We start from the raw sequence: 25,403 nt of genomic DNA, 5'->3' as shown, positions 1-25,403 counted from the left end.
TTGCTTTGGAGGTGTCTCATGATTGGGCCCCTGTCTTCCTCTCAAACTTTTCCCCAGATCATGCTCCCTCTTCCCTCCAGCCACCACTTTTGTCTTTTGATCTGCAATCATGCTAGGCTTACACCTCCTCAGACCTTTGTACTTCCTTTTTTTCCTAGTGAAAATGTTTTCTCTAGTCGCTCACAGAGCTCTCACATGCGCTTCATTCAGGACTCAGCTCAGATGGTGTCTCCTCAGAAAGGCTTCTTCTGGTTATTTTATTGTAGTAACTCTGCACCTGATTTTATAGATTTCCTTGTTTCTCAAATTATTGTCCCACACTGGACCCGAGTTCCACGAGGCAGAGACCTAGTCAATCTTTTCATCACTGTATTCCTTCTTCCTACAAAAGCCACAGTAGGTCTCCAATAAATTTTGAATTAATATATGAATACATGAATTTAATCTATAATATATCTGGAATTTTTAAGCATGTATATTGACTTTATCACTCATGATCATTCTATAAACACTAGGATCTCTTTGTGAACTTTCTATTATGTTCCATGGATTGATCCAATACCACTCATCCAATGGTTTATTCCTGGTTTGACTGTATCTCAATTGTGGAAGGATTTGCCATGTTTGTGAAGATCATAATGAATTTCCACAGCTAGAACATCACTGGTATTCATCTGTTTAGATTGTTTTTATGACTTAAACATTTTTGTTTTATTTTTAAAGGTCTGTGCCTTTATGTACTAATTTTTCAATATTTCTCAATTCCTAAGCAACATGTTATTCTTTTTTGTATCCTTTTTGTGAGATGGTACAGAATGCCTCTAGTTTTGGCACAGAGGCCTTGATTGTATCTGTGAGTCACCTATGAAATAGAATCTCTTAGTTCATTGTACTGAGACTCCTTTATTATTATTTGCTAACCAATCCTCATGTGTCTGACTTACCTCCAAGACTTCCCCAGGAAGGTAGGTCTTCCTGACATTGGTTCATTGGTCACAACTGCTTTCTCCTGACCTTTTCTATTCTATCTGCCTAGGAGCTCTTCCTTTCTTAGTTTCCTGGTTAATATCCTTTAAATCTCTGTGCAATCATCATTTCTTCAGGGAAGCTTTCCTTGTCTTCTCTGATAAAGCTAGCTCCTATTGTTAAACATGCTCTCAGCTCGATGTACCTCTCTTTCTTCGCGTTTCTCAGAGTTGCACACGTGTACATTTTCTGAGATTTGATGATGTCATCACCTGAATTTAAGTTCACTAAAGGTAGGAACTGTGTCTGGATTTTACTCTGTATTTTATCTGCAGCACCAAGCATAATGAACTGACTCATCACAAGCATTCAATAGGTATTCATTGATTAAAAGACTTGGTACTAAACATTAGATAAACCACATTAAAATATATCATGCAACCGTGCCTGGGAAAATGTCTATTTTGTAGATTGATATCACCCTCCTCTTTGACATTCTTAAAGCTATTCTGTCCTTTCAATAAATCTATGAATAACGATTCAGGTGAATGAGAACTACATAGAATTTTGGAACACAGGCAGCCACAAAACCATTCAACATAATGTAAACTCTTATCTGGTGCCTCTAATAGGAAACCAATGCTGCGCAAAAACAAAGAGCTGACTAGCTTTCAAGAGTGGCAAATTCAGCAATACTTTCTGGTGCTCTAGGAAATTATTAGCAATAAGCATTCTTTGGCCTGGCTTGACCCACAAAGCATTAAGTTCATCGTTCATTTTTATTGTTTCCTACTTGGAATGCTGTAATACTTTAACAAATTATCTGATCATCTGGTACATAGAGATCAGTTCACTTAAAATCCTGCTAATTACTTGTCATCCATTTAGAGACTATTGACTATTATACACTAATTTTAAAGAAATGACAATGTTCTCTAGATGCCCATGGTATTAATGTTTACCATATTGCTTACCGAGACAATTCTGTATTTAATTAATCATCTTTAGCTAGCAAAACCTCTGAGTGGCAGCAAGATCTGCCAGTCTTGTCCAATCTGTTTGTGTTGTTCATCTGCATTTCCACTCCTAAGAACAGAGTTCTTGATGATATCTTTGGAATAGCTACCTCATGGAAATTGGCTTTGAAGAAATGCTGAGGTTTATTTCTCTAAACTCTATGTTTTAATAATGTCACATTGGAAAGGAGCTTTACTATCATGGAACATTTTAGGAAGTATGTTTAAAATAGTTGAGGTTGGTGCCTGTCAGATGAATGTCTATTGGCATTGCCACAGCAAACATCTATCTTATACAATGGAGGAAGTTTCTGGGTTTTTGTGTACATTTCTGTTTCAAAATTTTTAACAATTTTATTTCTGATTAATTACAAATGTGTGGTCATTAGTGAGAATATGAACTCTGAGCTTCCTACAAATTTATTTTCCCAAAGAAAACAGAGCGCTTAAAACACCAAGTATTTTGAATATAAATAATTATAAAAGTTTACATGAGAGATCAAGACTAAAAAGGAATGAATCATTTCCACCAGAATTCAATCTAAAACTCTGTCTCTATAACAAAAACAAAGATTAAAAATATCTTAACTCCAAGAACAGAAAAGGCAATATTTAACATATATTAAATGTAGTCAGTGGGAATTCTGCTAGACATTTTATTAAAACTTATTCATAATAATCTCGATTATTACGCACACAAATTGGTTGGAATGTAAAAATAAACGTTGATTCTTAGTTGAAAAAGTTCTTCTTTTGAAAAGCATCTTAAAGAATATTATGATCCTTCAGAATCCAATAATGTAAAGCCTTACAGTCCACCTCTATTCACAATCTTATCCCAAGAATTCCGTCACATTCTGAAAAATACTTCATCTCATGTATCTTGAATACTTGTAGCTAATTTAGTCAAAAGAATATGATTTCATATTCATTGATTAATAGTCGTGAATGACAGTACATTAATTTTAATTTAGAACCAGCATGTACTAATAGCGTGCATACGCTACTCTCAAGTACATGTAATTGACACTTAGAATATTCACATGATCTTTGAGCACATTAGAATGCACATGCAACGTAAGAACCGTGGATGCATTTTATGAGCTTTGGAAATAGAGTTTGCTATGTTTTAAGTTGTGTCACCCAAAAAGATTCATTGAAATCCAAAGCCTCATTCTGTGAATGTGAACTTACTTGAAAGTATGGTCTTTTCAAATATAGTCTGGTCAAAATGAGGTCACATTTGTTTAGGGTGGACCCTAATCCAATATGACTGGTGTCCTTCTAGGAAGAGAAGAGACACAGGGGGAAAACACCCATGTGATAACAGAGGTAGAGATTGAAGAGGTGCAGCTGGCAAGCTAAGGAAAGTCAAGGATTGCTGGGAAGCTACCAGAACTTGGAAGAGGCAAGGGAAAATTCATTCTCCTCTACAGACTGCAGAGGGAGCACAGGCTTGCCTACGGCTTGATTTCACACTTCTAATCTCCAGATTTGTGAGACAATAAATTGCTGTCCATTGTTCATGATACTTTGTTACAGCAGCCCTAGGAAAGTAGTATGTGGTGAAAAGGTAGAGATGTTGGTGCCTGTCAATCATTTGCCATATCAGACCTGGGACAATTTGATTTTATGGTATTATTCTCCTACCTCAAAGAACTGCATGGCTGATATTAATATATTTTAAATTATAGTGAAGTAAGAGTAGTCCTGTTTTTAAAAATTTGTTCACACTTCTTGAGACATCTTTGGGCATCCTTCCTCTAAATCGAGACCACTAAACGTTTCCATTCCTGAATTCACCAAGATGTCACATTTTTTAACGTGCTGCATTCTCATCAGTTCTGGAAAATTCTCACCGTTCTTTTAATATGGGTTATCTTCTTACAGGCATTCTCCGTTGTAACAATAATGTTGCATAACAAACATCGACAAAACTTGTGTTTTGATTAGCGATGAACGTTAATTTAAATGATGGGCTGTGGGATTCATCTGATCTGGGTTAAGGTTGATTGATTTGGTCAGGCTGCTCATGCTTATGTGATCAGCTGTGGATTATCTAGGCATCTTTGTTTATCTTGGCTAGGTTTACTCCCATACTTGGGATCTGCACTTTGCCACCTGATCTAGGTTGTCTTCAGTTGGGATGGCTGGTAACTTGGCTCTGTGTCATATTGTTCATCTTCCAGGATGCCGGTCATGCATGTTCTCTTGGCATTCACAGAGCTCAGGAGATAAGCAGGAAGTGTAAGGACTTCTCAAGTCTTTGCTCATGTTATATCTGCTAACAACCCATTGGCTAAATCAAACCATATGGCTTACCTCGGAATTGAAAGGTAGGAAGATATTTTCAACCTCTTTATGGGAGGAACAGCAAAATCGTATGTAAAGAATATGGTACAGGGAGTGGCAAACAATTAGGGATATTAATGGAGTCAATCTTACCATTTTTCAATTCTTCATATTATTTTTGGAATTCCTTCTGGATGAATATTTCACATCATTTTAACAACGCTTTCCTATTTTCTAAATTGTCTTTCTGTTTTGCATTCTTGCTTGTTTTCATACCCTTTTACCTCACTAATTTACTCTTCAGATATGACTAATCTGCTATTTATTTATTTTTTATTTATTTTTTTAACGTTTATTTATTTTTGAGACAGAGAGAGACAGAGCATGAACGGGGGAGGAGCAGAGAGAGAGGGAGATACAGAATCGGAAGCAGGCTCCAGGCTCTGGGCTGATGGCCCAGATGCGGGGCTCGAACTCACGGACCATGAGATCGTGACCTGAGCTGAAGTCGGACGCTTAACTGACTGAGCCACCCAGGCGCCCCTAATCTGCTATTTAATACAAAGTTTCATTTCCAAAGATTATTTTTTTATTTCTATGTTATATTTTGTCCCTTTATAAGTTATGCTTTTTTATAAATATGCCTTTTTTTAACATAATGAACTCTCTTGTTAGAATTTTTAATCCTCCTTTATCTCTTTAAGTACTATAAATATACTTACCTCATAGAGCTTTTCAGGCTGATCTTTTGTTTTGTCTTGATATTTTTTACCCTAAATTGATATTTTTATCTTGAAATCACTTTATAATCTGGTGACATATATAGATATGAGATGAGGGAAAAAGAGATAGAGCCTCTTTAGCAGGGTTAAGTTACTATTTTATTTTTTAAATTAAATTAAATTAAACTAAACTAAATTAAATTTTTTTTGAGATTCCACATGAGATAATATAGTATTTTTCTTTCATATCTGACATATGTCACTTGACATGAGGCCCTCAGTATTCGTTTATGTTGTTACAAATGGCAGATTTTTCTTCTTTTTTATCGTTGAATAATATTCCATATCACATTTTCTTTATCCCTTAAGCCATTCACCTATGGATACTTAGATTGTTTCTATGTTTTGGCTATTGTAAAAAAAAAAAAAAAAAGAACACTGCAATGAGCATGGAGCTGCATACATTTCCTTGAGATAGTGATTTTATTTCCTTCAAATATATTCCCAGAAGTAGAATTGCTAGATCATATGATAGTTCTATTTTAATTTTTTAAGGAAACTCCATACTGTTTTCCCTAGTGGCTGCACCAATTTACATTCCCACCAACAGTGCGCAAGGACTCCCTTTTCTCCACATCCTCACCAGCAATTGTTATCTCTTAGCTTTTTTATCATAGCTATTCTCCCAAGTGTGAGGTGATATCTTTTTGTGGTTTTGATTTACATTTCCTTAATGATTAGTGATGTTGGAAACCTTTTCATGTACCTGTTGGCCATCTGGATGTATGGGTTCCATATGTATTAACCTCTTACCAGAAAGATGATTTACAAGTATTTCTCTCTATAGTAACCCCTAATTAGGTATATAATTTGCAGATATTTCCTCCCATTCTGTAGGATGCCTTTTAATTTTGTTGATTGTTTTGTTGTGCAGAAGTTTTCAGTTTGATGTAGTCCAACTTGTTTATTTTTGATTTTATGGCTTGTGCTTTGGTGTCATACAAAAAAATTGCCAGGATAAATATTAGGGAGCTTTTTCCTTATGTTTTCTTCTAGGACTTTTATGGTTTCAGGTATTACATTCAAGACTTTAATCCGTTTTGAGCTAATTTTTGTGAGTGGTCTAAAATAGGGGTGCAGTTTCATTGTTTTGCATGTGAATATCCAATTTTACCGGCACCATTTATTGAAGATTTATCTTTTCCCTCATTGAGTATGTTGACTCTCTTGTCAAATATCAGATGACCATGTATGCATGTAGGCTCTCGATTTTGGTCTATTCGTCTACATACCTATTTTGATGCTAGTGCCATACTGTGTTGATCATTATACTTTTGTAGTGTAGTTTTGAAGTCAGGAAGTGTGAGGCCTCTATCTTTGTTCTTCTTTCTCATGATTGCTTTGACTGTTTGGGTTGTTTGTGATTCCATACAAATTTTAGTATAGTTTATTCTATTTCTGTGAAAAATTCCACTAGAATTTTAATACATATTGCATTGAATCTCTAGATGGCTTTGGGTATATGGACATTTTAACAATGTTATTTCTCTTGACCCATGAACACAATATCATCCCATTTATCCGTGTCCTCTTCGATTTCTTCTATCAATGTCTTACAGTTTTTCAGTGTAAAGGTCTTTCACCTCCTTAGTTAAATTTATTTCTAGCATTTTATTCTTTTCAATGCTATTGTGAATGGGATTATTCTCTTCTTTTTTTATTTTTCAGATAGTTTATTATTAGTGTATAGAAACAACTGATTTTTGCATGGTGATTTTGTATCCCACAACTTTACTGAATTTGTTTATTATTTATTTATTTTTTTTAGCATTTAATTATTTTTGAGAGACAGAGAGAGACAGAGCACAAGCAGGGGAGGGGCAGAGAGAGAAAGGGACACAGAATCTGAAGCAGGTTCCAGGCTCTGTCAGCACAGGGCCAAACATGGTGCTCAAACCCATGAACTATGAGATTATGACCTGAGATGAAGTCAGAGGCTTAACTGACTGAGCCACTCAGGCACCTCTTGTTTATTATTTCTAACAGCTTTTTTTTCATGGAGTCTTTAGGGTTTTTTGTATATAAGATCATCTTATTTGCAAACACAAACTGTTTTAGTTTCTTCTTTCCAATTTGGATGCCTTTTATTTCTCCTCCTTGTCTAGCTAGAACTTTTAGTACTATGTTGAATAACAGTGGTGAAAGTAGGCATCATTGTTGTTTTTTTCTCCTGATTTTAGAGGAAAAATATTCAGACTTTCACCACTGAATTTAATGTTAATTGTGGACTTGCCATATATAGTCTTTATAGGGTTGAGGTATGTTCTGTCTATATCCAGTTTGTTGGATGTTTTTATCAATGAATGGATGCTGAATTTTGTCAAAAGTTTTTTCTTCATCTATAGAGATGATTATATGATCTTTATCTTTCATTCTGTGATGTTGGATATCACATTTTTTCATTTGGATATGTTGATCTATCCTCCATTGCAGACATGAATCTCACTTGATCATGGTGTGTGAACCTTTCATTGTGCTGTTGAATTTGGTTTGCTTATATTTTGTTGGAAAGTTTTACATCTATATTTATCAAGGATATTGATCTATAATTTTCTTTTCTTGTGGTGTCCCTATCTGGCTTTGGTATCAGGGCAATTGTTCGCCTTATAAAATGAGTTTCATAATGTTCTCTCCTCTTCAAATTTTTGAAAGAGTTTGAGAAGAGCTGTTGTTATGTTTTCTTTAAATGTTTGGTGGAATTTAGTAGTAAAACTATCTGGTGGTGACTTTTCTTGGTTGGGAGATTTTTGATTATTGATTTAATTTTTTTTCTTCTTTTCTTTCTTTATTTTTAAGAGAGAGATAGAGAGACACAGTGTGAGCAGGGGAGGGGCAGAGAGAGAGGGAGACACAGAACCTAAAGCAGACTCCAGGCTTTGAGCTGTCAGCACAGAGCCCGATGTCAGTCTCGAACCCATGAACCTTGAGATCATGACCTGAGCCAAAGTCAGGTGCTTAACTGACTGAGCCACCAAGGCGCCCCTTTATTTTTTTCTTTTAGAGAGAGAGAGAGAACATGATCAGGGGAGAGGTACAGAAGGAGAGAGAAAGAGAGAGAGAGAGAGAGAGAGAGAGAGAGAGAGAGAGAAATATCAAGCAGGATCCATGCTCAGTGTGAAGCCTGACATGGGGCTTGGTCTCATTACCCTGGGGTCATGACCTGAGCTGAAATCAAGAGTCAGAAGCTCAACCAACCGAGCCACCCATGCACCCCCTGATTCAATCTTCTTAGTTATTATTGGTCTGTTCAGAATTTCTATTTCTTCATGGGTCAATCTTGATAGGTTGTATATTTCTAAGAATTTATCCATTTCTTTAGGTTGTCTGACTTGATGGCATATAATTTTTCATGATTTTTTTACTTGTTTGATATCATTTGTAACATCTCTTCTTTTGCTTACAATTTTATTTATTTGAGTCCTCTCTCTTTTCTTGGCAGTTAGTATAGCTAAATATTTGTCAATTTTGTCTATGTTTGAAAAACCAACTCCTGGGGCACCTGGGTGGCTCAGTCAGCTAAGCGTCTGACTCTTAATTTCAACTCAGGTCATGATCTTGTGGTTCATGAGATCAAGCTCTGCACTGGTCCCTGAACTGTCAACATGTTTGGGATTCTCTCTCTCTGTTTCTCTCTGCCCTTCCCCTACTCTCTCTCTCTTTCTCAAAATAAATAAATAAACTTTAAAAAACAATTATTAGCATTGTTAATATTTTCTATTATTTTACTATTCTCTATCATTTAATTTTGCTCCAATCTGTATTATTTTATATTCTGGATACGGTCTTTTGTCGTATATACATACATGAATCTTTTCTCTTTTTCCAGTTTGTCTTTTCATTTTGATATCTTTCAAAGCTAGGAATGTATTTGTTTTGCTGTAGTTCAACTCATCAATTATTTTTCTTAAGTTTTGTGGTTTTTGTGTCTTGGGAAATCTTTGCCTAATCCAAGGTCATTAAGATTTTCTTCCATATTTTCTTCCAGGAGTTTGATAGTTTTATATGTTTAGGTTTATGAGTCCTTTTGAATAAACTTTTGTGTATGGTGGGTGGCAGAGGGCAAGGTAAGAATTTTTGTCTTTCCCTGTTAGAATATCCAGTTGTTCTAGTACCATTTATTTAAAATACTTTTTCATTGAATTTACTCAATAGCTTTAATTAAAAATCAATTTAACATATATACATGTGGGTCTTTTTCTGAACTCTGTTCTGTTTCATTGATCTCCATGCCCATCATTATGCCAATACAAACTGATTTAATTACTATTGTAAGTCTTGAATTAGGTAGCATACATCCTTTCTCTTTCTTTCTTTCCTTCTTTTTTTTCCTCAAAATTGATTTGACTATTTTTTTATTAAAAGTTTTTTTTAATGTTTATTTATTTTTTGAGAAGAGAGAGACAGAGCATGAGCGGGGGAGGAGAGAGAAAGAGGGAGACACAGAATCTGAAACAGGCTCCAGGCTCTGAGCTGTCATCACAGAGCCCGACACAGGGCTCGAACTCATGGACTGCAAGATTATGACCTGAGCTAAAGTCAGATGCTCAACCGACTGAGCCACCCAGGCACCCCTTGATTTGACTATTTTGGGTCCTCTGCAGTTTCATGAGATTTAGAACTATTTATTTATTTTTGTATTGAGATTACTTCAAATATATAGATCCAAATGTAGATAATGGACATATTAATAATATTGAGTCTTTCAGTTGATGAGTACAATATATGTTTTCATTTATTTAGGTCTTGTAAAATTTCTCTTACCACTATTTTGTACATTCTATATTTTAAAAATTTATTCCTTAAGTATTTAATGGTTTTGATACTATCATAAATTGTATTTTGAAATTACACTTAATGATTGTTTATTACTAATATATAGAAGTGTGATTACTTTTTAAATATTGTCCTTTTATCCTGTGACCTTGCTATGTTCTATTATTAGTTCCAGTATCTTTTTGATAGATTCCTTAGGCATTTTGTGAGTGTAATTAATGTTGACTGACAAATACAAATTTTTACTTTTTCTTTTTTTAAAAATGTTTATTTATTTTTAAGAGAGAGAGAGTGCAAGAAGGGGAGGGGCAGAGAGAGAGGGACAGAGGATTCCAAGAGGGCTCTGTATTGACAGCAGTGAGCCCAATGTGGGACTTGAACTCATAAACCCATGAGACCATGGCCAGAGCCAAAGTTGGATGCTCAACCAACTGAGCCACCCAGGTGCCCTGAAAATTTTACTTTTTCTCTTTCATTCTAACCTCTCTCCCTCTTGCTACCTCTCTCTCTCTCTCTCTCTCTCTCTTCTCTGTCTCTCTCTCCTTATTTCTTTCTTGAGCTGACTAGGAAATTCAGTACAAAGTGGGAGTAGATAATGCAGTCTTGTTATTGATCTTGGGGGAAAGCTTTCTATTTGTAACCATTAATTATTATGTTAGCTATATTTTTCATAGATAGTCCTTTTTATCAGCTGAAATATTTCCTTCTATTCATAGTTTCCTAAGATTTTCCACTTTTATGACTATTGAATATTAAAAGTGCTTTATAAAGTGTGGTGATCATCTGGTTTTTTCTTTTCTTGTTATTATTTTTAATTACTTTATTTTTAATATTCTAAATTATATTCCTTCATTATAAGATGTTAAAACTTGCATTCCTGGGATAAAGCTTAATTGCTCATGATGTTTTTTTTACATATTGCTGGATTTGGTATGCATAATAGGCATACCTTAGTGTATTGCACTTTATTGTGTTTTTCAGATACTATGTATTATAAATTCAATGTTTGTGGCAACCTTGCACTGAGCAAGCCTACCACTGCTATTTTTCCAACAACATTTGCTCATTTTGTGTCTGTATGTCACATTTTGGTACTTCTTGCAATAATTCAACACTTTTCATTATTGTTATATTTGTTATGGTGATCTGTAATCAGGAATCTTAGATGTTACATTGTTAATTGTTTTGGGGAGCCATGAACTGTGCTCACATAGGACAGAGAACTTATATTCATATATGTTGTGTCTGAGTGTTCTACTGACCAGCCATTCCTTCGTCTCTTTCTCTCCTTGGGCCTCCCTATTCTGAGATACAACAATAATGGTATTAGGACAATTAATAATCCCACGAGTGCCCTTTAAGTCTTCAAGTGAAGGAAAGAGTTACACATCTCTCAATTTAAATCAAAAGCTAAAGAAAATTAAGCTTAGTGAAGAAGGCATGTCAAAAGCCAGGGTAAACCAAAAGCTAGGTCTTTTGTGATAAATAGCAAAGTGGTGAATGCAAAGGAAAAGTTCTTGAAAGAAATTAAAAGTCCTATTCCAGTGAACACATGAATGATAAAAAAGCAAAACAGCCTTATTGCTGATATGAACAAAGTATTAGTGGTCTGGATAAAAGATCAAACCAGCTACAACATTTCCTTAGTAAAGCCTAATCTAGAGCAAGACCCTAACTCTTTTCAATTCTCTGAAGACTGCAAGAGGTGAGGAAGAGAAGTTTGAGGCTAGCAGAGGTTGGTTCATGAGGTTTAAGGAAGGACGCCATCTCCATAAAATCAACGTACAAGGTGAAACAGCAAATGCTGATGCAGAAGCTGTAGCAAGTTATTGAGAAAATTTAGTTAATAATAATAGCTAATGAATATTCAATTAAGCAACACTACACAACAACACTAGCACTAAACAACAGATTCTTAATATAGATGAGACAGCTTTACATTGGAAGAAGATGCCATCTAGGATTAGAGAGAAGTCAATGCCTGGCTTTAAAACTGCAAAGGACACACTGACTCTGTTGTTAGGGGCTAATGGATCTTGTGATTTTAAGTTGAAGCCAGTACTCACTTACCATTCAAAAAATCCTAGAGCCTTCAAGAGCGATGCTAAATCAACTCTGCTGGTGCTCTAAAAATGGGACAACAAATCCTGGATGACAGCATATCTGTTTACAATATGGTTTGCTGAATATTTTAGTTCCATTGTTGAGACCTGCTGCTGAGAAAAAAAAAATCTTTCAAAACATTACTGCCTATTGACATTGTATATGGCCACCTGAGAGCTCTGATAGAGAAGTGCAATGAGATTAATGTTGTTTTTCTCCTACTAACACATCTATTTTGTAGCCCATGGATCAAGGAGTAACTCCAACTTTCAAGTCTTATTATATAAGAAACAAACTTTTCATAAGGCTATAGCTGCCATTGATAGTGATTCCTTTGATGGATCTAATCAAAGTCAATTGAAAACCTTCTGGAAAGGATTCACCATTCTAAATGCCATTAAGTACACTTGTAATTTGTGGGGAGAGATCCAAATATCAACAAGGAGAGGAATTTGGAAGAAGTTGATTCCAACCCTCATGGATGACTTTGAAGGGCTAACACTTCAGTGGAGGAAGTAACTGCAGATGTGGTGGAAATAGGAAGAAAGCTAGAAGGAGGAATGGAGCCTGAAGATGTGATTGAATTCCTGCAATCTCATGATAAAACTTGAACAGATGAGGAGTTGCTTCTTATGGATGAGCAAAGAAAGTGGTTTCTTAAGATGGAAACTATTCCGGTAAACATGCTACAAAGATTGTTGAAATGACAACAAAGGATTTAAAATATTACATAAGCTTAGTTGATAAAGCAGTGGCAAGGTTTGAGAATATCGACTCCAATTTTTTTTTTTTTTTTTAAATTTTTTTTTTCAACGTTTTTTATTTTTATTTTTGGGACAGAGAGAGACAGAGCATGAACAGGGGAGGGGCAGAGAGAGAGGGAGACACAGAATCGGAAACAGGCTCCAGGCTCCGAGCCATCAGCCCAGAGCCTGACGCGGGGCTCGAACTCACGGACCGCGAGATCGTGACCTGGCTGAAGTTGGACGCTTAACCGACTGCGCCACCCAGGCGCCCCTCGACTCCAATTTTGAAAGAAGTTCTACTGTGGGTAAAATGCTATCAAACAGCATGATAGGCTGCAGAGAAATCGTTCATGAAAGGAAAAGTCAATCTATGTGGCAAACTTTATTGTCTTATTTTAAGAAATTGACAAAAATAAAAAAAAACAAAATAAAAAGAAATTGCCACACCCACTCTAGCCATCAGCAACTAGCACTCTGATCAGTCAGCAGCCATCAACTTGGAGGCAAGACCCTCCACCAGCAAAAAAGATTATGACTTGCTGAAAGCTCATATGATGGTCAGCATTTTTTAGCAATAAAATATTTTTTAATAGGTATGTACACTTTTTTTAGACAATGCTATTGAATGCTTAATAGACTATAGTATACTGTAAACATAACTTTTATATGCACTGGGGAACCAAAAAGTTAATTTGACTTGCTTTATTGCAATATTTGTTCTATTGTGGCGGTTTAGAACTAAACTTGCAGTATCTCTGAGATATATTAGTATGTTGTTAAGGATTTTTTGCACCTATGTTCATGAGGGATATTGGTCTATATTTTCCTTTCCTTGTGATGACCTTATTTGATTTTTTTTTAAACACGGCAATGTTGATTTCATAAACTTGGTGGATAGTGCTCTCTTCTAGAAAGAGTTTTCTGTTTAATTAGTGTTTTTTTTTTTTTTTAATTCTAAACATAAATTTAGTGGATAGTACTCTCCTCTATTTCTGGGAAGAGTTTTCTGTTTGATTAGTGTTTTCTTCCACTGTACATATTTAATAGAATTCACTAGTTCAGTCATTTGTGGCAATGTTTTGAAATATGTATTCAATTTCGTTAATAGATTGAATAGATTGAATACTACTCATATTTTTCTAACTTCCTATCTTGTCAATATTCTGATCAAGTTGTTTCTTGGGAAAAGGAATTTTTCCATCTATCTCTTTTGTTGAGTTTATTGGCATGAAGTTGTTCACTGTATTGTCTGAATATTATTCTAATGTCTATCAAATCTGTAGTGATAGCTTCTTTTTATTCCCGAGACTGGTAATTATCACTCTTTTTTTGGGGTCAGTTTAATCAGGATTTACCAATTTTTATGAATCCTTTAAAATAACAAATTTTTCTTTATCAGTTATCTCTTTCAGATTGTTTTTTACTTAGTCGACATCCATTCCTATTTTTACTGTTTTTTGGTTTTTTTCTGCTTACCTCAGGTTCACTTTACTTTTCCTAGTTCCTTAAGGTAGAAACTTATGTCACTGATTTTCGACCTTAACTCTTTGTATAAGATATTAAACCTAATCACTCCTGTAAACATTCATTTAACTGTGTATCACAAATTTTGATATGCTATGTTTTCATTTTCACTCAGTTTAAAATATTTTCTAATTTCCTTTGGGATTTCTTTTATTGATGAGTTATTTATAAGTGTATGGTGTGATTTCCAAATACTTATTTATCTTATTTTTCATTTCTAAATTAATTCTGTTGTTATCAGATAATATCTTCTATTTGATTTTAATCCTTTCAAATGTACTGATACCTGTTTTGTGACTCAACAGGTGGTCTGATATGGTTTAAATACTGTGTCCCCTTAAAATTCATATGTTGAAATCCTAACCTGATACCTTCTCATTTAACCTTCCAGTCCATATCTTGCCATTGGTGTAAGGCAATCCTCTACTGCTTTAGGTTTTTGTTTGCTTGTTTGTTCGTTTTCGGCTTTATAAAGGCTAAGTTACTCAAAAAACAAACAAACAAACAAATAAAAAAACCAAAACACCTCTGGATGGTGGAGATCATTGTGAAAACCATCCTAGGTTCCTTATAAAATCTCCAGATAGAAGATAATTGCCTGATTCTAGTAGTTGCTAGTTACCATTTAATTCTGCATTTCTTGGCCATAATATAAGGAGGCTTATACAAGTTAACAAATATTGTAAATCTTGTGTCCAGACAGCAAGCCAAAAACATATGTGTTCAGCATTTCTGTGATCAAAATAATTCATCGGTGATCATTTTTTAATACAAAGGAGGAGTATTGAGGAAAAAATACCTAAATTTGGAAAGAGACAAAAAGATAAATACATATTTTTCAATGTTTTACTGAGGCATTATCTTATATGTCCACCTAAGAATTTTCTAATTCTTCAGGAAAATGTAGGTTTGTCTGACTTACTGTTTACTGTTGATTGGGGTGTTTTACCCTTCTATATATTTAGCTGTTAACTCACAGAAAACATAATGATGCAAATGCTACAATAAACAATGATGCAAATAAATTTTGTCTAGTAGATATGCAAATGTATTTTCTTTTTATGTAAAAGAGTTTACAAGATAAAGTTCACAGTATTGCCCTAGAGGACATTAACCAGTTTTGCACATAATTTAGCAATTTTATCCTAGCCTTCTTTCTTTTAGTGGCTATAAATACAAGTGTTTCTCCTTTGAACCAGATTTGCCACCTTGCTAATTCCCTCATGGACATATTACAAAAATCTTTAACGTCTTTAAAAATCAAACAAACAACAACCAAAAACCTGAATACTACTTTTCACCATAACTGGTTATAATCACCTGAAGCTGGTAAATGACTATAAACTCTGAGTTCTCCGTTTGCAGAAACTTTTTTTCTTATTGAAAACCTTTTCCTGACCACATGCAATAGAAATTTTTTAACCAACAGCACACAGATTTATGGACTCATTCTGTCTTATCCAGAGTTCTGGATAACTGAACAATGCACTTAACTGAACAAGGAGTCCATGAATTCCTCATCCACCATGATATGTTCTCCTTAAATGACCAACTTAAAGAATTTCTTCACTCCTGTGTGCACTCTCGTCCTTTGTCTGGTGAGTAAATAAGCTCAGAGGTTTTTTTGTTCAGAGTGGTCTTCATTATCTGTGCTTTATCACCTTAAAGGAAATGGTTTCAAGATACATGCATTTATACCTGTTGTTTCATGTTCAGGCCTTGTGATATAATAGCAGTAAAACATACTTTTTAGCAATATAGACCTATGTTTGAATCCTAGAATTCCTCAGGCAAGCTATTTGCCTCTTTAACTTTCTATTTTCTGCAAAATTGGACTAAAGACACCAACACATAAGACTGTTTTGAGGATTATGTGAAATAACCCATAATAAGCACCTGATAATTAATAAATTGTGGGTTTCTTCTCACCTAAAATACAGGAACATGTAGTTTGAGAACTCCTCTGAATCATCGACAAAAAAGATTTTTTTTTCCTTCAACACACTGCTAGGATTGCACTTTGAAAAACCACCACCAGTAACTTCTCAGAGCAAATTCACACGTACTTGTCACAAACCTACCTCAGTCTGAGAATCAAATGTTTTCTGTTTTAGAGAGGGTATCCTGCAGGTACAGTTAGCCATTATTCAGTTAAAGGGATTAATGTGGACAATTTGAAAGGAGGGTGAATGTCTCTTTTTAGACTGAAAGGCATTAATTTGGAAAACTGAGGTGAATTAATCTAGAGAAACATCAAATTTGAGGGTAACTCTAGGAACGAAGGCATCCCCCAACTAGCTTTCTCTCTTTCCCCTCATGGATCCACACCAGGACACCTAAGGAAGGTGAGACTAGGGTGGATTGTATAATAGGAGCTCCTCAAGGAGAGGAATTAGTTCTATTCATCTGTACCAAGGTTCCCGGTATTATTTTCAACTATTAATAAATTATTATTGAATAATCAAAGCTGGGTAGTTTCTTATTCTAAATTTGCGGCTCTAAGCATAAACAGACAGAAGAGCCTTGGCATGTTTAACTACTCAGTTCAAATATGTGATCGGACTGATTGCTTTCCCCAGGGTCAGAGAATTTTCATCGTTGGTAGCTTTGGTATGGTGTCAACACTTTTACAAGTAAGATGCAACACATCCTGGTGTAAGTAAAGAAGTTTTTTTAGAAAAAAAATTCTCAACATGTTGTATAGTCTTCGAGCAAAAATACTGAAAGTCAGTGGTGCCTATGTATATACATTGCTAATATATATATTAGCAATCCAGTTCTGGGCAAGAGTTCAAAGGAAATATCTGCTACAATGTTAGACACTTTCCAACAGAGTGGGGAAAAGATTCCAATAAAAATCATGCATTTGATCAGCTGCCATATTAGTGGATGGGTTTTTTCAGCTCTTAATCTAAATGTTCTTGTTGGAAAGGAAGAGTTTTACCTTCCTTTTGGGTATTAGTGGGAATAATATATCAATATCTTTCAATGGATGAAAATTTGTTTTGATAATATGATCTACTGAATAGAGAGGTCTACTCTTTAGATGTAAATTGAATTCAGATGTTTCTAAAAAAATGTGATAAGGAGCTTTTCCAAAAGACAATCTTTATCATTCTTTCAAGAAAAGAATTATAGATCCTGGATACTCGTCATTAGAATACATTTTAAATACTTAATCCCTTTAGCTTGGAATTTTGTTTCAATATAACCAGAATTTGATGATGCAGCAACAGTGTTATAAAATTAGCCATTTAAGATTGTTTCATGTACATGGCTAAACCAATCTTCTGACTTTTTTTCCTTAATTCATCTTATATGTATCTTGTTCAAGAAATGTCTCTATCATATGACTTCACTCATATGATGACTTTAAGACACAGAACAGATGAACACAAGGGAAGAGAACCAAAAATAATATAAAAACAGGGAGGGAGACAAACCATAAGAGACTCCTAAATATGGAGGACAAACAGAGGATTACTGGAGGGGTTGTGGGAGGGGAATGGGCTAAATGGGTACGAGACATTAAAGAATCTACCTCTGAAATCATTGTTGTACTATATGCTAACTAATTTGGATGTAAATTAAAAAAAATAAAACAAAACAAAATAAAATAAAATAAGAAATGTCTCTTAGTAGAGTTGAAAATTAACCCTAGAGGAAATAAATCTTGTTCCATATTTAATCCTGGATTAAGATAATATTGGTTTCATAGAATCATATTTAAAAAATTAATATAGGGAAGCTTGGGTGGCTTAGTCAGTTAAGCATCTGACTTCAGCTCAGGTCATGATCTCACGGTTTGTGAGTTCAAGCCCAGCATCGGGCTCTGTGCAGACAGCTCAGAGCCTGGAGCCTGCTTCCGATTCTGTCTCCCTGACTCTCTGCCCCTCCCCCACTAGTGCTCTGTCTCTCAAAAATAAATAAATGTAAACAAAAAATTAAAAATTAATATAATGCATTACTTATGCTTCAAAAATACAAATTGATTTTTGTATTTTTGCAAGAGTCAATATAAATTCACGAACTATAAAAATTTGTAAAGCCATGTGTTCCTCTTTTGCTATTTTTAAAACCAATACTGTGGGGGGAGGCACCTGGGTGGCTCAGTCAGCTAAGCAACTGACTTCGGCTTAGGACACATCATGATCTCCTGTTTCCAGAGTTAGGGTCTGGCATTGGGCTTCCTGCTGTCAGGGTGGAAGGAGCCTACTTTGATCCTCTGTCTCCCTCTCTCTCTGCCCCTCCCCTGTTCGCGAGGGTGTGTGTTCTCTCTCACTTTTTCTCTCTCTGTCCCTCAAAAATAATAAATAGACATTTAAAAAAATAAGCACGATACTGTGCATTTGCAAGACACGTACGAAGAGTAAGTGGACAAGGAAAAGAATATTAAAACAAAAAAAACAGAGTTTTGTACCTAGTTGATCTCTTTATTCTTCCTCATGACACGGACTGTAGCTGATACACACTGTTTACAAAGCTTGGACTATGATCTGTGACTATGAATTTTGGAGGTCATTGGGAAATTTGATCTTGGCAGGTATGTTGCCCTCTTCAATGTTGATTACAAAGTTTAGAATCCCGTTGTTTCTCTGATAAGTATGATATGAGAACAATTTCTAGCAGAGTGAAAAACAAAACACATTGTCATGAAGGAAAAGTATAGTTTACAAACTGAAAGAAGCTCATTTAATCAATATAAATCCTAATTGCAATAATTTATGCCAATGCATCTTTATGACATATACTCTGACCAGCAGGTGGAGTAAAAATGGTTGGTACTTGGTTTAAAATTCTAAAAAGCAACATGCATATGACTTCTGAATGTCAAGAGTACCAAAATGTCATTCTGGTTGATTGAATTCAGATGTGTTTGCACCTGGAAATCATTGTGGCCTCTTTTAGTTATTCAATGGTGGAAGATATTAGACTATGGCAATTTTGATATGTACGGAAAATATGGTATATTTAAAATTTTCTTTTCCTTCACTCTTCTTTTAGCTCTTTCACTCTTTCTTTACTTTTGAATTTTAAGAAAAATACATGTTTGTGGCAAACATCCTGTTTTAGAAGGTTATTTGGTAAAATGTGGAAGTCTCTTTCACCTATCCTGCTTCTTTCCACTCTACTGTTAAGTGGTCTTAAAAAATTGACATAATTCAATGTAGTTCACAGGTCTGGAAGATATTTTCCCTCATTTTTCTTTGTTTTTGACTTTGTTTTGATAAAAAATTTTATTTGTTTGCAATAAAACATATCAGTCTTTTCCTTTATAGCTTCTGGTTTATATTGAACTTAGGGACAGCCTTCCATGTCTCCAGATTATAAAATAATGTGACCATGTTTTCTCTATTATTTATGGTTTTATTTTTTCAATTTATATCTGTAATCCAGCTAAAGTTTTATATGATTGTTTTTTTTCTTTTTCTTCTTTTCTTCTTCTTCTTCTTCTTCTTCTTCTTCTTCTTCTTCTTCTTCTTGTTCTTCTTTTTTGAAGGCCTGAGGAAAAGACTTGGTTTATTATTTTTTCTTAAATAATTGACTAGCCAGTTGTCCTATCTCCTTTATTTTAATTTTAAAATATGACAACATTCTCTCTGTTAAGTTCAAACAAAGGAGAACAACGCTTTCTATGGTCATTGTATCAAATCTTCTATTTTTTGATCTTACAACAAAAGTTTGCAGCATCTCAGTGGTATTGATAAACATAGCTCCAGGGAAAATTGTCATAAAAGAAGGAATTTATTGCATATTCAATCTGCTTCTCATTTGAAGTAGAATGCTTTTCTGATTTATTTAAAAGTGCAATAGGATGGTTGAGGAGAGCTTTTGATGGAGAATTTGTTGACAACTGAATTTTTATACAGCTATTAAATGGCAGATTCCTAGTTATAGGAAAAAGTTTCTTGTCCAGTTGGAAGACAAAGTAAATCAGACAGTTTCAGAATTTAATAATTTTAAACCAACCATAACATTGAAGCTACACAAGGAATACGTGTTTCATTAAAATGTTAGTTACACCCTGAATTTTAGACTCTTGCCCATAGAGCAAGTGATAAGGGGAAAGCAATCTCGTGTTGGGTGTGTTATATGGACTTTTGCAGAAGCCAATCGTCCTTCTACGTCTGAAAACTCAATGAAAGAACTGATTGGTGCAATAACCTAAAACTATTTTATGAAATTAAGTATTCTTTTTTGGTCACCCTTTTAACACCACCCCCATCCCACTCCTTCACTTGTAAACTTCTCATGCAAATGATATGGGCACAAATGATTGTCTCAGGGGCCTGGAACCAGATAAGCTGTAGCCCTGGTGAATACAGTCACAGAGAAGTAAGTAGGTCAGCAATAAATCACTGCCCATTGCAACTAATGGATTTAGTCAATTAGAAACTTTAAGAGGCACAATACCATCAGAGAGGTGGAATAGTTTAATGGATAAAGCATGCATTCTGCACTGGGTTCTACTCCTGTAACCAATATACTACCCATGTTAAATAACATGAATTTAAATAAAAAAATTGAAAAAAAAAAAGCATCTGCTCTGATGTCTAGCTTCCTGGGTTCCAATATTGTCTCTGTTGCTTGACAACTGTGTGTTATTTATTATTTACTGGCAACCATGTGTCCTTTAGTCTCTTTGGCACTCAGTTTCTTCATCTGAAGAAATAGGGTTGTGAAGAAAAATTAATACAGGTAAAGCATTTAATATTCGATCAATTCTGGTTAATAGTCTTTAAGTTTTTGTTCTGTAAGAGGGACACTGTCTTTTAGAATCCATAATTTCAAGATTAAAAATTGTAAGGTAATAATGCAAGCACTTGTCTTTCAAATTACTTTCAGACTATGGAGAAAAGTTAGCATTGATACTATCCTAATGTGTCCAGACTTCAGTTCCTATCTGGATTCTACTTTCTTGGAAGCATTTTACTATTACTAGCAAGACCTAAGAAGTTCTCCTTTGGAGTTTCATTTGTTTTACAAATGTGACTCTCCCTTCCCTCAGAATAGGTAAGGAGTACATCATTCTGTAGAAAATACAGAAAAGTATAGGGAAAGTAAAAAATCAAGTACAATTCCATTATTCAGAGAAAATCTCACATAAGATTTAATGTTCTCTTCCACACTTTTCTTCTTAAGATTCACAGCTATTTTCCCCATAATTACATTTTTTACAAAAATGTTTATTTAGTTTTGAAGGAGAGAGAGACAGAGTGTGAGTGGGGGAGGGGCAGAGAGAGAGGGAGACACAGAATGTGAAGCAGGCTCCAGGCTCTGAGCTGTCAGCACAGAGCCCAACTCAGGGCTTGAACTCACAAACCATGAGATCATGACCTGAGCCAAAGTCGGACGCTTAACCGACTGAGTCACCCAGGTACCCCCCATAGTTATGTATTTTTAAAAACAATGTCTAGTAGTTATATAATATTCTTTTATATTTCAACCTTAATTTATCTAACCCTGTGGATATGCTTCTATGCATCTATATAATAATATCGATCTATTTCTTAGTTTCTCTTGCTACAAGTAATGCTGGTAATATGTCCTTTATTGCATCTTTGATTATTTCCAAAGGAGAGATTTCTGAAACACTATGGTATTATTGAGGACCTTGATACGTATTGTCAAAGTATTTCCCAGAAAGTTTGTGCCGATTTATATTCCTACCAGGTGTATTGCTACTGTCTTTAGGATAATGTTTTCTAATTCTTGCCATTTTGTTGGTTAAAAATATCTTCTATTCTTATTTTAATTTGTATATCTTTGTTTAATAGTGAGTTTGATTATTTGCACAAATTTTTTTTTTATTAAGAATGAATCCTATATTATTTTTGTTTCCCTTCCCTTATGTTCATCTGTTTTGTCTCTTAAAGTCCTCATATGAGTGAAGTCCTATGATTTTTGTCTGTCTCTGACTGATTTCACTTAGCACAACACCCTCCAGTTCCATCCACGTCGTTGCAAATGGCAAGATTTCATTCTTTTTGATTGCCGAGTGATACTCCATTATATATACCACATTTTCTTTATCCATTCATCCACTGATAGACATTTGGGGGACAAAACAGAAGAGACTCATAAATATGGAGAACAAACTGAGGGTTACTGGAGGGGTTGTGGGAGGGGGGATGGGCTAAATGGGTAAGGGGCATTAAGGAATCTACTCCTGAAATCATTGTTGCACTAGATGCTAACTAATTTGGATGTAAATTTTAAAAAATAAAGAATGACCTTTAAAAAGAGAATGAATTTCTATGTCTTTTAACTGAAGATCTACTTTGCCAGTATTTTTTAATGTGTTATCAGTTTGTAAGGGTTAACAATCAAGATTAAAGTAATTATTTATATTTATGCAGCTACTTAGTGCATTATATTATAGACTCAATTTGTCTCTTATACGACTGTGCCATTTGAGTTAAGATAACTGCAATGTTTTATTTGGGACTAATTTTAAACCTACTTGCATCTGCTACTATTACCTTTACCCCTCTTTTCAGGTCCCTATCTCTGAGGACCTGTTTTCTGGATGCTTACACATAATTATACTTTAGCTCCCGAGAAACCCTACCCAGGCCTACTTTTGCATATATTTCTTTAAACTCAGCCACTTTTTGACACCCTTATTCCATTAAATTTTACCTGTTTGGCACACTAATCTCTCAGGACTGAAGAATAGTTTATTTTTAAATCAGATCACAATGTACTAATATACTTCCTTCCCTAGATAGGTAAATTTAGCATGTTAAGGAGTAGTTTTAACATGGGAAATAGCACGGTATACAACAAGTTAGAAAAGACTTTTTTATATAGACAGGTGTTCTGATACACTGAAATAAGACTAGCCCACCAGGTAGATATTAGCTGCCTAGCTATCTACAGTGTGAGCCTTGGGTTACTTCTAATTTATAGTTTCCAAGATCTCATGAGATTTCCCATTGATTTCTGCATCTGTTAGAAAATGCGTAAATCTTTAAATGCTGGGATATTAAAATCTTAGATCTCAAATAGCAGGGATGACCTGGCTTTGACAGAGTTAAAAAGAATGGTAACACCCTAAAACAGCTAGAAAGCTCCCAGGAAGGGCAATTTAAATGACTAAGGAGATTTCTAAACTCTGAAAAATGATGGAATAGAAATATTGAACTCCAGTCTGAAAAGTCAAATGCTGATGAATGAGAAAGAAGACCAACATTCATCCAATCACAAAAGTGAAAAGGAGTGACAGGGAGATTTGTTCAAACTCTCAGTATTAGAATTATGAGCTATCTGTCAAACATACAAATCACAATTCTAGAGAACCATCAAGGAACATATGTAACTAGTATACATTAATAAAATTAGAGACTTTAGATAAATTTAGAGATGAAAGACCCGTAAGTGTCTAGGAACTGACAGTGGTTAAGGCCTGGTCTTCCTCCAGGCATTCCTTGCTGATGATCTCATGGGGCGTATTTTCCTTCACTTCCTACCATCCTTTTCCCCTCTCGTCTCAACAGAATGATGCTGGATGTTATTGTCTGAGGTTTGCTTAGGTCCAGCGTAATAGTCCTAATAATCTATGTTAAATCAATGGTCATCAATAAAGATATATTAACCATAAACTAAGCACATATGGTTGCAAAATTTGACAGCGTCTGATAATTTTGGAACCACTGATTCTAAAAGAGCAATGATTTTACAGAATTTGAAGGCATTTAGGTGCTTTCCTTAGAGTAGGAAAAAAGCTATCATACTGTATGTGTAATTTTCTGTAATTTTGCCACTTAAACTAGATGTATCTGAAAATGGCTCCTATATTCAATAGGCTATGAAATAAAATTGCCTTTTCTGGGTAGTAATACAGACTAATATAAAGGTCACTGTCATGTTTTAGACTTTCAACAATGTTCATTGTGCTGCAAATAACTGTGGCTAGCATTATTATTTCATGAAATCTAAATTGTATAAATTGGATTTTAATATGTAAGGTAGGTGGTAGATGAATTATATTGAAAACGTGTACATACCATATTACTCTTTAATTGAAATCCCTTTTTGAGGTTTCTTTTAAAGCTAAAGCTAATATCTCTTAGCGTCTCTAGTTATCGAAACCTGGGTTTGAGTTCAGTGTTTATGCGAAAACAAATTATGTGGAACTGATCATAGGAATTTATAGAATATTGTCTATCTTGGGCTGTTCCCAGATACTACAGAAAGTCTTCTTCGTAACAACTCCTTCATATTACTCTTGACGCCATTCTCCTTTTTGTATAACACACTAATTTTATTTTATTTTATTTTTTATATGGCAGGTATGGAGAGTGTCATTGTTGACAAGGTGTCACAGCAGCACCAACATTTTGCTGACCAGCCAGATGGGTTTTGACAGCTTCACTGAAAAAGGACACAGTGTGATCGAGATACCAATATTAAGAGTGAATACAAAACATAAGAAGTGACAAAAGCTCACCTAAGACCTATAATAAATGATTCTGGAGCCATATTAAGTTCCATCTTTAAATTCTACTTCCAGAAAGGTCTCTCTTTTTAACTTATCCCAAAATTATTTTATTAGTTGACCTACTTATCACCATTACAGAGTTGTCACTGCTGGTAAAGATAAACTGGTGCTATGGTCGATTCAAAGTGACAGAGACATTGTTCCTGGCTTTAATGGACTTATGATCTAGTAAGAGAAATAGACAAGTACACAAAAATTTATGATGCAAACAGGCACAAAAGAAGCAGAAATCCTATGCACAGTTCATAGAAAAGAGTGATGAGTGGTGTTGGCGAAATTAGGGAAGATTTCATGAAGGAAGTGGAATTCTGAATTGGTCCCCAACAATCGGCAGAAGCAGTGCCTGGGTGGAGGGTATTCATGAGAGAGGTGGGAGCATGAGTGAAGTCAACTAAAAAATAGTGAGTGGTCAAAGGTTTGCTGAATCAAAAGTGCATGAATTTACTCATTCACTCATGCAGCAAAAACTTAATGAATGCCTAGTTCTAATGCCATATTCTAGGAGTACAATGGTGAATGAAATAGATTTGGTCTGTGCCTTTATGGAGCAAATTACAACCTGGTGAGGAGACAGACAGCAAGTAATAAACAAGCTATGAATATACTGTTTCAAGTGGTAATAGGTGCTATGAAGATATAAACAAAGGTTGGAGGCAGAATACAAGGGAAGTCTACTTTAGATAATCAGAAATCTCTG

General features: G+C 34.8%; 1 long non-coding RNA gene across 2 annotated transcripts in view; it reads left to right on the top strand.

Annotated features, from left to right (window-relative positions):
* The window catches only part of LOC132664271 (uncharacterized), a 66,496-nt gene extending 41,727 nt beyond the window's left edge, over positions 1 to 24,769 (top strand). Inside the window, exons 1-3 of one of the 2 annotated variants that reach the window (XR_013553357.2) lie at positions 4,174 to 4,318; positions 15,667 to 15,800; positions 24,498 to 24,769. This is a non-coding gene — a long non-coding RNA (uncharacterized LOC132664271). Of the gene's footprint in view, positions 1 to 4,173; positions 4,319 to 15,666; positions 15,801 to 24,497 lie in introns of those variants that run through there. The other variant, XR_013553358.2, reaches the window with a different exon arrangement.
* The last annotated feature ends 634 nt before the right edge of the window (positions 24,770 to 25,403 follow it).

The sequence above is a fragment of the Panthera onca genome, chromosome F2 (assembly GCF_046562875.1).
Source record: "Panthera onca isolate mPanOnc1 chromosome F2, mPanOnc1 haplotype 2, whole genome shotgun sequence".
NCBI classification, from domain to species: domain Eukaryota; kingdom Metazoa; phylum Chordata; class Mammalia; order Carnivora; family Felidae; genus Panthera; species Panthera onca.
The sequence above is the reverse complement of the archived record's forward strand: the minus strand, read 5'-3'. Positions and strand labels throughout refer to the sequence as shown.